This window comes from Mobula birostris, chromosome 1, assembly GCF_030028105.1.
Source record: "Mobula birostris isolate sMobBir1 chromosome 1, sMobBir1.hap1, whole genome shotgun sequence".
NCBI lineage: Eukaryota > Metazoa > Chordata > Chondrichthyes > Myliobatiformes > Myliobatidae > Mobula > Mobula birostris.
In genome coordinates, this window is record NC_092370.1 from 121,928,326 (window position 1) to 121,945,726 (window position 17,401).

Below are 17,401 nucleotides of genomic sequence, written 5' to 3' on the forward strand. Positions count from 1 at the left end.
TGGGCAGGAAAATATACAGAAGTTGGGAGGTGATAGGTAGAAGTGACTAAAGACTGAAGACGATGGAATCTGAAAGGGGTGGAAGTTGTAGCATGGAGTAAAAGAAGGGAATTGGGGAGGGGAACTGGTGGGAGGGGTTTGTGGGTGATGGACAGATGGAGAGGGTTTGGATGGCCAGTTGGATCAGGAGGAGAGAGAAAAAAAGAGATAGAAAACAAAGTAATAAAAATAAGAGGAAGGGAACAAAGGAATGGACTACAAGCCCATGGTATTACAGGAAAGATTCTAGCATGGAAAAAGTAATGGCAGATTGGCAGGAGGCAAAAAGTGAAAATAAAGGGAGACTTTTCTAGTTGGCTGCCGGTGACGTGGTGTTCCACGTGGTGTTGGATTCTATTTATATTTTATGTAAATGATTTGGATGATAGAATTGATGGTTTTGTTGCAAAGTTTGCAGACCATATGAAAACAGGTGGAGGGGCTGGTAGTTTTGAGGAAGTCGAGAGGCTACAGGTGACTTAGACAGTTTAGGAGAATGGGCAAAGAAATGGCAGGTAGAATATAGGGTTGGGAAGTATATGGTTATGCACTTTTGAAATGAAAAGGTTGACTATTTTCGAAATGGAGAGAAAACACAAAAAACTGAGACACAAAGGGACTTGGGAGTCGTCATGCAGGATTTCCTACAGGTTAATTTGTAGGTTGAGTCTCTGGTGAGGAAGGCAAATGCAACGTTATCATTCATTTTAAGAGGACTGAAATATAAAAGCAAGTATGTAATGTTGAGATTTTATAAAGCACTGGTGATGCCTCAGTTGGTGCATTGTGAGCAGTTTTGGGCCCCTTATCTTAGAAAAGATGTGCTGAAACTGGAGAGGGTTCAAAGGAGGTTCACAAAAATGCTTCCAGGATTGAATGGCTTGTCATGTGAAGAGCATTTGATGGCTCTGGGCCTATATTCACTGGAATTCAGAAGAATGAGGGGTGACCTCATTGAAATCTACCAGATGGTGAAAGGCCTTAATAGAGTTCATGTGGAGATGTTGTTTCCTATGGTGGGAGAGTCTTTGACCAGAGGAGACAGCCTCAGAATAGAGGGACATCCTTTTAAAATGGAGGTGAGAAGGAATTTCTTTCACCAGGGAGTGGTGAATCTGTGGAATTCTTTGCTACAGGCAGCTGTGGAGGTCAAGTCTGTATGTATACTTAAGGCAGAGGTTGATAGATTCTTGACTGGTCAGGGCATGAACGGATATCGGAGAAGGGAGGCAGTTGGCATTGAGAGGAAAATTGAATCAACCATGATGAAATTGCAGAGCAGACTTGATGGGCCAAATGGCCTAATTCTGCTCCTATATCTTATGGTCTTATGGAACAGATGAGGAATGGTTCATGGAAGTTTGAGAATTTGATGATCATTCTGTCTGGTTGGAAACTGTCCGGTTGGAATGTGAGGTATGTCCCTCTCGTGTACATTTAGATGTGACCTGGCAGTGAAAGAGACTGTGGACAGACATGTCAGAAGCAGGAATAAATCTTGTTGTCCATCGTACCTGCTCTATCTTTCAATAGGATCATATCTGATCATTTAGTGCTTTCCCGCACTAAATCTAGATAAGAAGAACTGGCATGTTCTCATTGCCCCACACCAATCTTTACAGATGTAGCATAGAAAGCATTCTATCCAGATGCATATTGGTTTGGTTTGGCAACTGCTGTCTGCCAAGACCACATGAAACTGTAGAAAGTTATGGACACTGCTCAGCATATCACTAAAACCTGCTTCCCCTCCATGGACTCTGTCTACACTACCCTGGTAAAGTAACCAACCTAATCAAAGACTACTCCGCCCCGGTCATTTCCACTTTATGCACCCTCCTATTGGGTAGAAGATACGAAAAGCACATAACACCAGCCTTAAGGACAGCTTCTATCTTACTGTTGTAGGACTATTCAACAGACCTCTTGTAATATGAGATAGACTCTTGACCTCACAGTGTAGCTTGTTATGGCCTTGCATTTTAGTGCCTGCCTGCATTGCACTTTCTCTAACTGCAACACTGTATTCTGCATTCTGTACTGTTTTCCCTTGTACTACCTCAATGTTGGCCTACAGTCTAATGACAAGTTATTGTCTTAGTTGCTTTTCATGTGATCTCAAGACCCTGTCTGGATATTGGTAACGTGGAATGTTGCAAGTCTAATGTATTGATTGGTTTATTGGCAAACGGTGGGGGTGTTATGTGGTTTCGGTTGTAGCGACCATTACGCCTCAAACCATGGTGTCACTTGTTTGCAGCTGCCCAGGGGGAGGCACCGGAGATGGGCACTACACCAGAGTGTCAGAGGCACTGTTGTACAGCGTCCATGCTATAGTCAATGCTGCCCCCCAGTGTTCGCTGGGCAGAAGACAAGATGTATTGTGTTTGACTATAGACTGCTGTAGCATTCATGGACTTAGGGACTTAGACTATATTCTTTTTTGTATTACTGTGTTTGCTATCATATATGTGCTAAATGTGCCGTGTGCTGTGTATGACTGTTGGTACTGTGATTTGCACCCTGGCCCTGGATTAGAACTGTTTGTTTGGCTGGATTCATGGGTCATGTACGGTTGAATGATAATTAAACTTGAACTTGTACTCATGTGATGAAATGATCTTTATGGCATGCAAACCATGTTTTCCATTATATCTCAATACATGCAACAATGATAAACCAATTACATCCCATAATATCTCAAAATCCATTGGTCTCCGTCTTGAAAAGAAATTTGTCAATCTCACTCCAAAATATACTCAATGACTGAGCACCACACTTCGAAGAAGTTTCTCCTCATCATAATCTGAAATTGCTAATCCCCTGACCTAAATCTGTGCTTAATATTTGCAGTTGTTCTATCCTGAAAAAAATAGAGCACCTCTCTTGTCACTCTCTCTGAAAATCTATATCTCAATGAGGAGCTATCACTCTTCAAAGCCCTGGTAATTCTTGGCCATCCACCTTTTGGGCCACTATTCATAAGTGACATTCAAACTGGTGTCTATGTGTTGCCTAACTCTGCTGAAGTCCTCAGGGTTTGAAGAATGATCTAATATTGCGATCCTGGGAGAAAAAAATCCCCCATCATCTTTGTCACAAAAAGGAGAGTGCACAAAAAGAGCTAATAGAGGAACAACTAAGAATCATCCCCATTAGGTAAATAAATCTTTTCAAGGTCCAGTCAGTGTGGGAAGGTGTTGTATCAAGAGGATTGAAGTTTCAGGTGATTAGGCTGTGATTGAAAGTCTCCAGGTATGGGAAAGTCATCCCAGGTTGTATCTGGACATTACAGTCAGTCCTCAACCGAGGCTGAGCTTGGGGTGCTGTTGCTCGACCATGGTGGGGTTGTGTTTGGCGCTGATTGGAGCTGGGAGCAGAAACAGACATTGGGACTTTGTTGATGTGGGTGGGACGATTGGGTGGGGTTGGGCATGGTAGGAGCTGGGGCCAGAAACAGAGGCTGGGGGGTTGGTGGGAGTGGGACATTTAGGCAAGGTGTTCCTGGTGGACTTTCCCAAATGAAATGGTCATAAGGGGACGTAAGAGACCGCAGATGCTGCAACCTGGAGCAACAAGCAATCTGCTGGAGGAACTCAGTCAGTTGAGCGGCATTTGTGGGAGGAAAAGAATTGTCGTGTTTGGGTTGAAACCCTGCATCATGTCTGACAGTGGAGAGGATAGATGGCCAGTATAAAGAGGAGAAGGGAAGTGGTGAGTTATAACTATGTTTATAGTTAATACATTTGACTTTTAATAATATAGATCTGGGAAAAACATTCCAGCATTGTATCCTTTTCAGGAAGTCTTAAGTGAAAGCATCACCTACACCCCTTTCCCCATATACTACAGAAGTCCATTTGACAGTTCCTCTGTGGTATTGCCCTTATTCCTAAATGAACATTACATAGTTCTAATTATTCAGTGGTTATAGCCACTCATGGGATTATGCTGTGTGCAAATTGACTGCTGACATTCCTATACCTTTTCAAGAACAGCGCTACAATGCACTTAATGGGCTTTCAATTATTTTTTGTGGCTGTTGTAAATGATGCTATGGAATATATATTCTTCAATGGAATTACTTGTAAAAATATTAATGTGTGTTTTAGACATAGACGTAGACATAGAATAGTACAGCACAGTACAGGCCCTTCGGCCCACAATGACCCTCAAACCCTGCCTCCCATATAAGCCCCCACCTTTAATTCCTCCGTATACCTGTCTAGTAGTCTCTTAAACTTCACTAGTGTATCTGCCTCCACCACCGACTCAGGCAGTGCATTCCACGCACCAACCACTCTCTGAGTAAAAAACCTTCCTCTAATATCCCCCTTGAACTTCCCACCCCTTACCTTAAAGACATGTCCTCTTGTATTGAGCAGTGGTGCTCTGGGGAAGAGGCGCTGGCTATCCACTCTAGCTATTCCTCTTATTATCTTGTACACTTCTATCATGTCTCCTCTCATCCTCCTTCTCTCCAAAGAGTAAAGCCCTAGCTCCCTTAATCTCTGATCATAATGCATACTTTCTAAACCAGGCAGCATCCTGGTAAATCTCCTCTGTACCCTTTCCAATGCTTCCACATCCTTCCTATAGTGAGGTGACCAGAACTGGACACAGTACTCCAAGTGTGGCCCAACCAGAGTTTTATAGAGCTGCATCATTACATCGCGACTCTTAAACTCTATCCCTCGACTTATGAAAGCTAACACCCCATAAGCTTTCTTAACTTCCCTATCCACCTGTGAAGCAACTTTCAGGGATCTGTGGACATGTACCCCGAGATCCCTCTGCTCCTCCACACTACCAAGTATCCTGCCATTTACTTTGTATTCTGCCTTGGAGTTTGTCCTCCCAAAGTGCACCACATCACACTTCTCTGGGTTGAACTCCATCTGCCATTTCTCAGCCCACTTCTGCATCCTATCAATGTCTCTCTGCAATCTTTGACAATCCTCTACACTACCTACAACACCACCAACCTTTGTGTCGTCTGCAAACTTGCCAACCCACCCTTCTACCCCCACATCCAGGTCGTTAATAAAAATCACGAAAAGTAGAGGTCCCAGAACAGATCCTTGTGGGACACCACTAGTCACAATCCTCCAATCTGAATGTACTCCCTCCACCACCACCCTCTGCCTTCTGCAGGCAAGCCAATTTTGAATCCACCTGGCCAAACTTCCCTGGATCCCATGCCTTCTAACTTTCTGAATAAGCCTACCATGTGGAACCTTGTCAAATGCCTTACTAAAATCCATATAGATCACACCCACTGCACTACCCTCATCTATATGCCTGGTCACCTCCTCAAAGAACTCTATCAGGCTTGTTAGACATGATCTGCCCTTCACAAAGCCATGCTGACTGTCCCTGATCAGACCATGATTCTCTCAATGCCCACAGATCCTATATCTGAGAATCTTTTCCAACATCTTTCCCACCACAGACGTAAGACTCACTGGTCTATAATTACCCGGACTATCCCTACTACCTTTTTTGAACAAGGAACAACATTCACCTCCCTCCAGTCCTCCGGTACCATTCCCATGGACAACGAGGACATAAAGATGCTAGCCAGAGGCTCAGCAATCTCTTCTCTCGCCTCGTGGAGCAGCCTGGGGAATATTCCGTCAGGCCCCGGGGACTTATCTGTCCTAATGTATTTTAACAACTCCAACACCTCCTCTCCCTTAATATCAACATGCTCCAGAACATCAACCTCACTCATATTGTCCTCACCATCATCAAGTTCCCTCTCATTGGTGAATGCCAAAGAGAAGTATTCATTGAGGACCTCGCTCACTTCCACAGCCTCCAGGCACATCTTCCCACCTTTATCTCTAATCAGTCCTACCTTCACTCCTGTCATCCTTTTTTTCTTCACATAATTGAAGAGTGCCTTGGGGTTTTCCTTTACCCTACTTGCCAAGGCCTTCTCATGCCCCCTTCTTGCTCTTCTCAGCCCCTTTCTTAAGCTCCTTTCTTGCTTCCCTATATTTCTCAATAGACCCATCTGATCCTTGCTTCCTAAACCTCATGTATGCTGCCTTCTTCCACCTGACTAGATTTTCCATGTCACTTGTCACCCATGGTTCCTTCACCCTACCATTCTTTATCTTCCTCACCGGGACAAATTTATCCCTAACATCCCGCAAGAGATCTCTAAACATCGACCACATGTCCATAGTACATTTCCCTGCAAAAACATCATCCCAATTCACACCCGCAAGTTCTAGCCTTATAGCCTCATAATTTGCCTTTCCCCAATTAAAAATTTTCCTGTGCTCTCTGATTCTATCCTTTTCCATGATAATGCTAAAAGCCAGGGAGTGGTGGTCACTGTCCCCCAGCTGCTCACCCACTGAGAGATCTGTGACCTGACCCACTTCATTACCTAGTACTAGATCTAGTATGGCATTCCCCCGGTCGGCCTGTCCACATACTGTGACAGGAATCCATCCTGGACACGCTTAACAATCTCTGCCCCATCTAAACCCTTGGAACTAATCAGGTGCCAATCAATATTAGGGAAGTTAAAGCCACCCATGATAACAACCCTGTTATTTTTTCACCTTTCCAAAATCTGCCTCTCAATCTGCTCCTCTGTATCTCTGCTGCTACCAGGGAGCCTATAGAATACTCCCAATAGAGTAACTGCTCCCTTCCTGTTCCTGACTTCCACCCATACCGACTCAAAAGAGGATCCTGCTACATTACCCACCCTTTCTGTAGCTGTAATAGTATCCCTGACCAGTAATGCCATCCCTCCTCCCCTTTTTCCGCCCTCCCTATCCGTTTTAAAGCACTGAAATCCAGGAATATTGAGAATCCATTCCTGCCCTGGTGCCAGCCAAGTCTCTGTAATGGCCACGACATCATAATTCCATGTGTGTATCCAAGCTCTCAGTTCATCACCTTTGTTCCTGATGCTTCTTGCATTGAGGCACACATATCTCAGCCCTTCTACCTTACTGTCTTTACACCGTTTATTCTGTTTCTCTTTCCTCAAAGCCTCTCTGTACGTTAGATCTGGCTTTACTCCATGCACTTCTTTCACTGCTCTATCGCTCTGGGTCCCAACCCCCTTGCAAATTAGTTTAAACCCTCCCGAACCACGCTAGCAAACCTACCTGCAAGGATATCGCTCCCCCTTGAGTTCAGGTGCAACTCATCCAATCTGTACAGGTCCGCTGTAAATTTAATTTGATGCATTTAAGCTTTGCCTCTCAATGTTCCGATCAATTGTATCATTAAAGCAGACTGAGTTTTAATATGTGGATTAAGTTTCTGCAGTTCATGTGCCACCTGGTGGCAACTGTAGGAACAACACCTGCAGAAAACTTGAATAAACTGAATGCATGTCCAATTGCAAACAACATTTAAGATCATAAGACATAGGAGCAGAATTAAACGATTCAGCTCATCGAGTCTGCTCATGGCTGATCCCAGATCCCACTCAACCCCATACACCTGCCTTCTTGCCATATCTTTTGATGCCCTGACCTAGTGGTCACCTCAACCTCAGTGAAAGGCAAGATCTACCTACTAAATTGTTTAGAGAAAAAAACAGCTGAGATTGTACTTCCAATTTGAGGCCTTTTATTTGGGCGAATTGTATTTGAATTACACAAAATACTTTTGTCAAACTTTCAAATTAATTCAAACAAGAAAACACTGTAACTATCAAACAGGCCATAGCTGTCTTTCTTTAAGAATATTACAATACTTCACACCTTTAATTCTAAGTTTCATTATTTAATTTTATTTCAACACGAAAAATAAATGAATAAAAATTGACTGTTGCACTCAGTGTGATGACTGGGGCTGAGTACTTTCTGCTAGTTCCCTGAAATTTGGCTCATAACTACAGACAGTCAGTCTGAGACAGTCTGTGAGGTGTAGGGTTGCCAACTGTCCCGTATTTCCCCCGCTAAGGTAGGACATTCCTATGAAACCTTTCATGCTGAAACGCTTTACGCTGAAGAAGCAATTACCATTAATTTATATGAAAAAAAATTTTGAGCATTCCCAGACCCAAAAAAATAACTTACCAAATCAAACCAAATAACACATAAAACCTAAAATAACACTAATATACAGTAAAAGCAGGAATGATATGATAAATACACAGCCTATATAAAGTAGAAATAATGAAAATTAAGCCAAAACCGATTGGTAGGGTAAAGAGAAGAAATCGGCACGTATGCGCATGAGCACACAGGTGCCCGCACAAGTCTTCATGGTCATGGTAGTCTTTCTTGGGGTAAACACAAATGTCCCAGGATTTGACTGCTACTTTTGTCCGTTATTTGAGAGTGAGAAAGTTGGCAACCCTAGTGAGGTGTCTGTCAGTAAATCAGCTCCTGTACTTAGATTTAATAATTTCCGTCTGTGAGAATGCAATTTCACACAGATAAGTTGACCCGAAGTAGGCACTGACTTTTAGTGGTATAAAACCAATGCACACACTGCGCGCTGCTGGGGCCCCGTCAGTAGTAATTGCCACCAGTTTATGAATGGGGATGTCATTTTCACGGACATATTTTTTTAAACTCATTGTAAATATCCTCACCTCTCGTTCTTTCCTTTAATTGCAAAAGAGTGAGGAAGTCCTCCTTTGTTGTAAAATCCTGGAAAGCCATTCTGACAAATACAACAAGCAGAGCTGTTTGCATTACATCCAGGGATTCATCGAACTGTAGTGAAAAATATTTATGTCCTCTGATGGTGACTCTACCCTCATTGTCACTGTTGCAGGGCCAAGCAGTACATTACGTATTGCGGTTGTGACGCTGTTTTTGTTTTTAAAGTCATTAAAAACAGTCTCTGTGGTAATGACCATTGCTTCCTTGAATAAATTGCCATCTGTAAAAGGCTTCTTGTGCTTAGCCAAAAGGTGACTTACATGAAATGATGCTTCAATAGCAGCCTTATTTTGAGCAGCATGTTTTGTGAAAAACGATTGCTGGGCCTTCAACCCGGATTTCAGCTCAACTTTCCAGGCATGAATTGCGCTCTTTGGGGGGTAGGTGTCTTTAAATTCCTGGTGGTTGGTGTTGCAGTGCCGCTCCAGATTCCCTCTTTTAGTCAGTGCTTGTGTTTGGTGGCACAACGTACATACATACTTGTCTTTCACCAAGGTAAATAGAAATCCCTCTTCCCATTCTGCATGGAATTTGTATGTTTTCGCCTTCTTTTGTGGAGCCTCCGCTATGCCAATTGCGTCGCCTCTGATCTGAACTGACATTTATGTGTCGAGCAGCTTCTAATTAATTAGCTTGTTTATTTCGGATTTTTTTCTTAAAAATGTGCTGTGTGCAACCCGACTACTGCTGAACCACTGCTGCTTCACGGCCCGGAGGTTGGGGATCACTGCCGTATTTTGATGTTTGCGACAGTCAGTACTCTTATTCCTAATCTGATTGGTCACTTTGATGCAGCACAGGCTACGCTGAAAATGCGGTGCGTGGCAGGGGAACTACACACATGTGCACTGGGCAGAAAGAACGGCACTAAACCCCCGCAACCCGGAAACAATCTCTCTTTACAAACAGCTTTTTAGCGAAAATATTGCTATATTACCATTATCCTAATTAGTATTACTTACTTTTATAATGCTCACATTACAACAGTATTTGTGTATTTATTTTTGATTTTTTTTCGGTATCTACTGGGAAAGTCTCAAAGATTAACCGGTCGATCGCGATCGACGGATTGGCGACCCCTATCCTGACCGATCAGGAAACTATCAACTTCCGCCTTAAATATACCCATGGACTTGGCCTCCACTGCAGTCTGTGGCAGAGCAATTCACAGATTCACTACACTCTGGCTCAAAAAATTCCTCCTTGCCTCTGTTCTAAAAGGTCGCCCCTCAATTTTGAGGCTGTGCTGTCTAGTTCTGGATACCCCCATCATAGGAAACATCCTCTCCATGTCCACCCTGTCTAGTCCTGTCAACATTTGGTCGGTTTCAATGAGATCCTCCTTGCATTCTTCTAAATTCCAGTGAGTACAGGTCCAAAGCTGCTAAACACTTTTCATATGTTAACCCCATTCATTCCCAGAATCATCCTCGTATTCTCCCACATACCAAAAGGAGTAAAACAGAATTAGTGTATATCAGTATAAAATTCATGTTGAATGGTTGCAGCAGCCTTAAGTGGTCTGAAGGGCCTATTTTTGTACTGCACGATTCTATGACAAGCCGAGTCAACACTGTTTTATGGAAGATGAATGGTGTTCCACAAACCTGTTCAAGTTCTTGAAACACATAACTAACAGAGTAGATCAAACAGTAAACCGTATTGTTATAAATGGAAGATTTTCAGATTGGCCATCGGTAATTAGTTGGATGTCTCATGGATTAATATTGCAATATCATCTTGGATGAATGGATAGATATATTATTGTTAAATTTGCTGATGATGCAGAGATCATCAGATTAGCAAGAAATGAGGAGGACACTAAAGTCTGTGATGGGATATAGGTAGCTTAAAGTAAGTGGGCAAGAAGCTGGCAGACCAAGTAACCCAAATGTAAATTACTGCAGGTGCTGGAAATCTGAAGTAAGAATACTGAATTCTGGAAATACTCATCAGGTTAGGCACATCTGCGGAAAGAGGAAGACAGAGTTAATGTTTTAGGTGAGGACCCTTCACCAGAACTGGAAAAATGAAAACAAAACAGGTTAGTTACTGACTGCTCCATTCCTCTATGTGAACTGCTGAATGTAGCCAGCATTTTCTGTTTTGATCTGGATGCAGAGTCTCAACCTGAAATGCTGATAATTCCTCTCTTCCCACAGATGTTGTTCCACCCACTGAGTTCCTACAACAGATTGTTTCCTTTTGTTCCAGATTCCAGCATCTGCAGTCTCTCGTGACTGCACTTTCCTTCTTCGTTGTGATTATATATACACTGTAAATGTATTTGCTTCACTGACTAAGTCAATACTTCTTGCTGCCTTAGAAACACAGCCAACATAATCAAGGACCCCTCCCACCTTAATTCCTTTTGCCTCTCCTCTCCCATCGGACGTAAGATACCAAAGATCAAGTGCATGCAGGTGCAGACTCATGAACTGCTTCCACCCGACTGTTTCAGACTCTTGAACAGGTCTCCATTGTGCTAAAGGGATGAACTCCTGATCTCCCAATCTACCTTGTGTGAGCCTCACACTTCATTTGTCTACCTTCGCTGCACTTTCTCCATAACCGTAATGGGTCCTGATGAAGGGTCTTGGTCCAAAATGTCCACTGTTTAATTCACTCTGTAGATGCCGTCTGGCCTGTGGAGTTCCTCCAGCATTTTGTGTGTGTGTTGCTCTGGATTTCCAGCAGCTGTAGAATCTCTTGTGTGTAACACTTTATTGTTTCCTTTTTCATTATCTCAATGTATGGCATGTTCTCGATGGCATGCAAATAAAGCTTTCCACTGTATTTGGGTACATGTGACAATAACAAACCATTATCAATACCGACACCATAGACAAAACTTCCCAACGCCTTATTTCCAATCATTTGAGGAATTGGCCGTACTCCATCTGTTGGCCCTCTTGCCTTTGAGCCATAAGGTTGCGAGTTTGAGTCCCAGTCTGGTGAGTTAAGCACAAAAATCCAAACTGACACTTCCGAGCAATCCTGAGGGAGTAATGTATTGTCCTTCAGATAAGACTTTAAACCAAGCATTTCCACTCAGGTAGACCTAAGCCATCCAATGCTACTATGCTGGAGAAGAGTAAAGAACTTCTCCCTAGAGGCCACTGGACAATATTTATCCCTGAAAATCATTTACCTTGATAATCCATCTAGCTGTTATCACATTGCAGCTATGTGCATTTGGCTGCTGTGTTTCTAGTATTACAATGGGCAACATGCACACCTCTGAATCCTTCGGGCAATGTCATGAGGATGAAATGCAGTCTGTAAGTGTGAATCTTCCTCCACAGAGGATGCAAGAGTGCCTAAATAGCCACCATGTTCCTAAGCCACTTGAATATAACTGCAAGTCTTTTGTGATCTTGTCTCAGAAATACTTGGAGAAAGACTCTAAATTTTTGCTCAATTTGTCAAATGCAAAGAAAGTAATTGTCAAAGAGTGGATATAATTTTTTTTTTGCCCAGAAGCAATTTTTTCAAATGGTATGGAGATTACATTTTCAATTCAACATCAACAATATGGTCAAAAATAAATTTATTATAAAATATCTTGACAAAATATAATAACTTAGTGTTTTCTTTCCTTTAAAATATAGTAATACATGAAAAACAGAATATTCAATAATTGACAAATATTATATAGCAATATCAACAAGAGGTGATCTTTGCTCTCTGTAAAGGTTTCCGTGGAGACTGTGTCCTGCCACCAACATCTAAATGGATATTTAAGATAAGTTTGTGTCCTCTTATGGTGGGAGGCATTTTTTAAAAGGTCATTTTATTAAAATTAAAAATCACACAATTCTAGATATTACTGTTTAAAAAGTCATTACTTCTGGGACAGTATGAAAGATCTCAAAATTTTTGATGACGAAATAATGGTCCTCTCATGTCATTGCTCAGAGATTTATGCTGGCCCATGGAAAGTTGACATAGTGGTGGGGTAGAATACTCGTGTGGCATAGTCTATGTAACACAAGTATAAGAACTTGGAACTAAATATATGAGAAATATCCTGCAGAAATCATACATAAAAACAGAAAAGATGGAATAAGTCTGCCAGTCAATCAACATCAGTTGAAAGAGAAATCTGTTAATGTTTTGGGTCAGTTCTGATGAAGGGCCTTTGAACTGAAGAGTTAAATGTTTTTTCTTAACTGGTTAAATATCACCAGATGGGAGGGAAGGAATTGTTAAGTTTATGTCAAAACTCTGCATCAGGACTTCAAGAGTTTCAACATGAAACCATTAACACTCCTTCCCCCAGTTCAGTCTGCTGAGTTCCTCTAGCAGACTCTTTGTTGCTTCAGATTCCAGCCTCTGTGGTCTTTTGCATCTCTTGCCACAGATGCTGCTTGACTCTGACACTTCTGTTTAGATTCCTGCAGATTTTTTCCCCCAGAAACCATAAAATGAGAATAATTTGGGAATTGCTCCATTTCCCAAATTGGAGAATAAGGGGTGAATAGCCCTTACCTTATCAACATGTATACCAAAGATCCTTTCAACTTCTCTAGCTATGGAGCTAAAAAGTCTTTGCTTTCTTAGGAGGTTAAGGAGTCTGGCTAGTTATCAAATACTCTAACAAATGTTTACAGTAACACACACAAAATGCTGGAGGAATTCAGCCGGTCAGGCAGCATCTACGGAGAGGAATAAAAAGTCAACGTTTTGGGTCAAAGCTCTTTACTAAACCTAATGAAGGGTCTCATCCCGAACCATCGACTCTTTATTCCTCTTCATAGATGCTGCCTGACCTGCTGAGTTCATCCAGCAATTTTTGTGTTACTCCAGAGGTCCCCAACCTTTTTCGCACCACAGACCGGTTTAATATTGACAATATTCTTGCAGCCGACGGGGGTGGAGGGGGGTGTTCAAGTAGGTTTGACAACTTTCTCACTCCCAAATAAGGGACAAAAGTAGCCATTAAATACGGGACACATGTGTTTACTCTGAGAAAGACTACCATGACCATGAAGCCTTGCGTGGGCACCTGTGTGCACATGCGTGACATGCGCATGCATGTACGTGCTGATTTTTTTTCTACAAATCGGTTTTGGCTTAATCTTCCCAATTCTGTTAAGTGAAACTACACTGTACATACCTTATTTCTACTTTATATAGGCTGTGTATTTATCATATCATTCCTGCTTTCACTATATGTTAGTGTTATTTTCGGTTTTATGTGTCATTTGGTATGAATAGGTAGGTTATTTTTTGGGTCTGGGAACGCTCAAAAATTTTTCCCATATGAATTAATGGTAATTGCTTCTTCACTTTACGCCATTTCGGCACAAAAGGTTTCATAGGAATGCTCTACCTTAGTGGGGGAAATACGGGACAAGGGTGGTCCCATATGGGACAAACTAATTTAGCCCAATATACGGGATGTCCTGGCTAATACGGGACAGTTCGCAACCGTATGTTGAAGTTCAAAAGTGCATGACAAGGCACGAGGAAAGCTGCAGCAGACTCATATCGCTTCATATCCCCAAATCATATCGTTTCCTCGCGGCCCAGTAGCATATGCTTCGCGGCCCGGTGGTTGGGGACTACTGTGTTACTCTGGATTTCCAGCATCTGCAGTATCTTTTGTGTTTAGAGCAAACTTCTACAGATGTACTGTTGAAAGTATCCTGTCTGGTTGCATTATGGTTTGGTATGGCAAATTGATAGCACAGGAATGTTAAAAGCCACAAAGAGTAGAGGACGGTGCCTAATACACCACAGGTACATCCCTTCCCACCATCAGTAGTATCTGCAGGAAGCGTTGCCTCAAGAAGACAACACCTATCTTTTTACAGCTACCATTCGGCAGGAGATACAGAAGCCTGAAGTCCTACACCACTAGCTTCAAAAGCAGCTACTTCCCTTCAACCATTCACTTCTTGAATCAGCCGGCAAAACCTTAATCACCCACAGTTTGCCAACACTATGGACACATTAATCACTTTGTGCTAAAATAGATTTTTGTTGTCTGTGTGTTCATTCTTGTAAAAATTGTGTACAATTTGTATCTTTTCCTGTCAATATTGTTTATAATGCTATGTGCCTGTGTTGCTGCTGCAAGTAAGTTTTTCATTACATTTGTGCACACATGTACTTGTGCATATGACAGTAAACTCACCTTTGGCTTTGACCTTGCCAATACCCCATGTCCACCTTTTGTAAAAAGGGACTGTAAATGCTAGAAATCTGACGTAAAGTAAATGCCGGAAACATTCAGCAGGTCTGTTTCTCTTTCCACAGATGCAGCCTGCCTGTTGAGTGTTTCCAGCAATTTGTGTGCAGGCAGGTGACCATGGAATTGCAGAAACGATTAATCCACACACTAGGTTTGACACTTGCTCTACGCTGGACCATGATCCAGATTCTGGGATCGGATTACACTTTCTAGCTGAAGTGTAGGACATTGTGAGAGCTTAAATTGGCTAAATTAAATTTAGAGTGGAAAGATCTTATTAATAGTTTACAAAAAATTCCATGAAGATTGTGCCTCTTATAGCTTCTACGAGGAGTGATTGATAAGTTTGTGGCCTAGGGTAGAAGGAGTCAATTTTAGAAAACCTAGCACATTTATTTTTCCTACATTTACACACTTAGTCCAGCGGTCGTGGAGCATCCGGATCCCTTCTTTGTAGAAGTCGGCGTCCTGGACCTCCAGAAGTGGTCCGCAGCAGGGGTGATTGATAAGTTTGTGGCATAAAGTAGAAGGAGATGAGGAGCAACTTCAAACTTCCTGCATTTTCACTCAAAGAGTTGAACTGCACGTGCATGTAATGAGAGCTGTATAACACATCTCCTTCTATCTTAGGACACAAACTTACCAATCACCCTTGCTGTGGACCACCTGGAGGTCCAAGATGCTGTTGTTACATACACGTGCAGTTCAACTCTTTGAGTGAAAATGCAGGAAGTCTGAAGTTAACAACTCATCTCCTTCTACCTTAGGCCACGAACCTATCATCACCCCTCGTACAGCACACAGAATTCCTAAGCAATTCAGCATTAGGAACATTTGTCTCTGACATGCTGTCAGAGACTCTGCATCTAAATTGGGCACAACAAGATCCCACAAACAGTAAAACCTTCTATAATTGAAGTTTTTATAAACCTCTGCACACTATATCTAAACTTGCACCAAATCCCACTTTGTGCATCCACAAAATTGGAATTTCTGTGGGCGAGGACCTGAAGTTCTCCAAAAGGTTTGTCAGACAGGTTTGGGGATTGTAAATGTTGGAAATCCAAAATAAAAGAGGTACTCAGCAAGTCTGGCAGCTTCTATGTAGAGAGAAAACAGAATATTTCAGGTTAATGAACTTTCATTGCAAATGGAGAAATGTTTATAGTCATAGAGAGGAGAAACGAGCAGAGATAACAAAGGGAATGTCTTGGCTGGTGATCAGATTGTTTTTAGTGCTGATTAATTAATTTATTTGGAGGAAGATAAGTAGAGTGTGAAGGAAAAGGACACCCAGAGAGCCAAAGAAAGTTTGCTCAGACTATGAGATGGGGAGCATAGAACTGACTGCAGAGAAAATGCTGGGAATGCTCAGCATATCAGACTGCATCTGTGGAGAGAGAAAAGAACTGAATTAATGTTGCATGGGGCTGACTTTCCATCAAAACTGGCTTGCTCTGACACCAGCAGGGGAAGCTGGTATCTGCTATAAAAAGAGAGAAAAAAAGCAAGCTGCGAGAGGAACTCCAATAAATTATACTAATAGACAGATAGATAGATACTTTATTGATCACAAAAGGAATTACAGTGTCACAGCAGCATCACAATCACAGATATAACAAATATACAAACATTAGAAGAAAACTAAGAAAGAATAAAAAATAAGTTACCTCAAACAGTCTAACAGGAGCGGGGTTATCACTTCCCTGGCTATAGGTTGAATGGGCAAGGGTAAGAATGACCTCATGTAATGCTCTTTGGAGCAGTGCAGTTGTCTTAGTCTATTACTAAACGTGCTCCTCTGTTCAGCCAAGGAGGCATGCAAAGGATGAGAAACATTGTCCAGAATTGCCAGGACTTTCTGTAGGGTCCTTTGTTTTACCACAGCCTTCAGTGTGTCCATTTTGACACTTATAACATAGCCAGCCTTTCTAATCAGTTTATTGAGCCTCTTGGCATCACCTGTGTTGATGCCATTGTCCCAGCACACCACTGCATAGAAGATTGCACTGGTGACAACAGACTGGTAGAACATATGAAGGAGAAGCCTGCATACTCCAAAGGACTTCAGTCTTAGGAAGTAGAGGCGACTCTGACCCTTCTTGTACACAACCTCTGTGTTCGTGCTCTACTCAAATCTGTCATCCAGGTGCACCTCCAGGTACTTGTAGGTCCTCACCACATCCATGTCCTCGCTGTCAGTAGGGGAGCAATGCCGGCTTAGTATTCCAAAAATCCATCACCATCTCCTTTATCTTACCAATGTTGAGCTGTAGCTGATTCAGCTTGTACCATTTGAGAAAGTCCTCCACCAAGACCCTGTATTCATCCTCCCATCCTCTCTTTACACACCCATCTGCAGATGATATGATTCAGTGTTGTATCACATATTTATTTACATATTTATGTTTATGTTACATATTTTGCCATGTTTGTGGTGTACCATACTGGTGCTGCTATGAGATCATTTTCATGGCCGTCACACCCTGTTTATGTATGGCTGGGACAATAA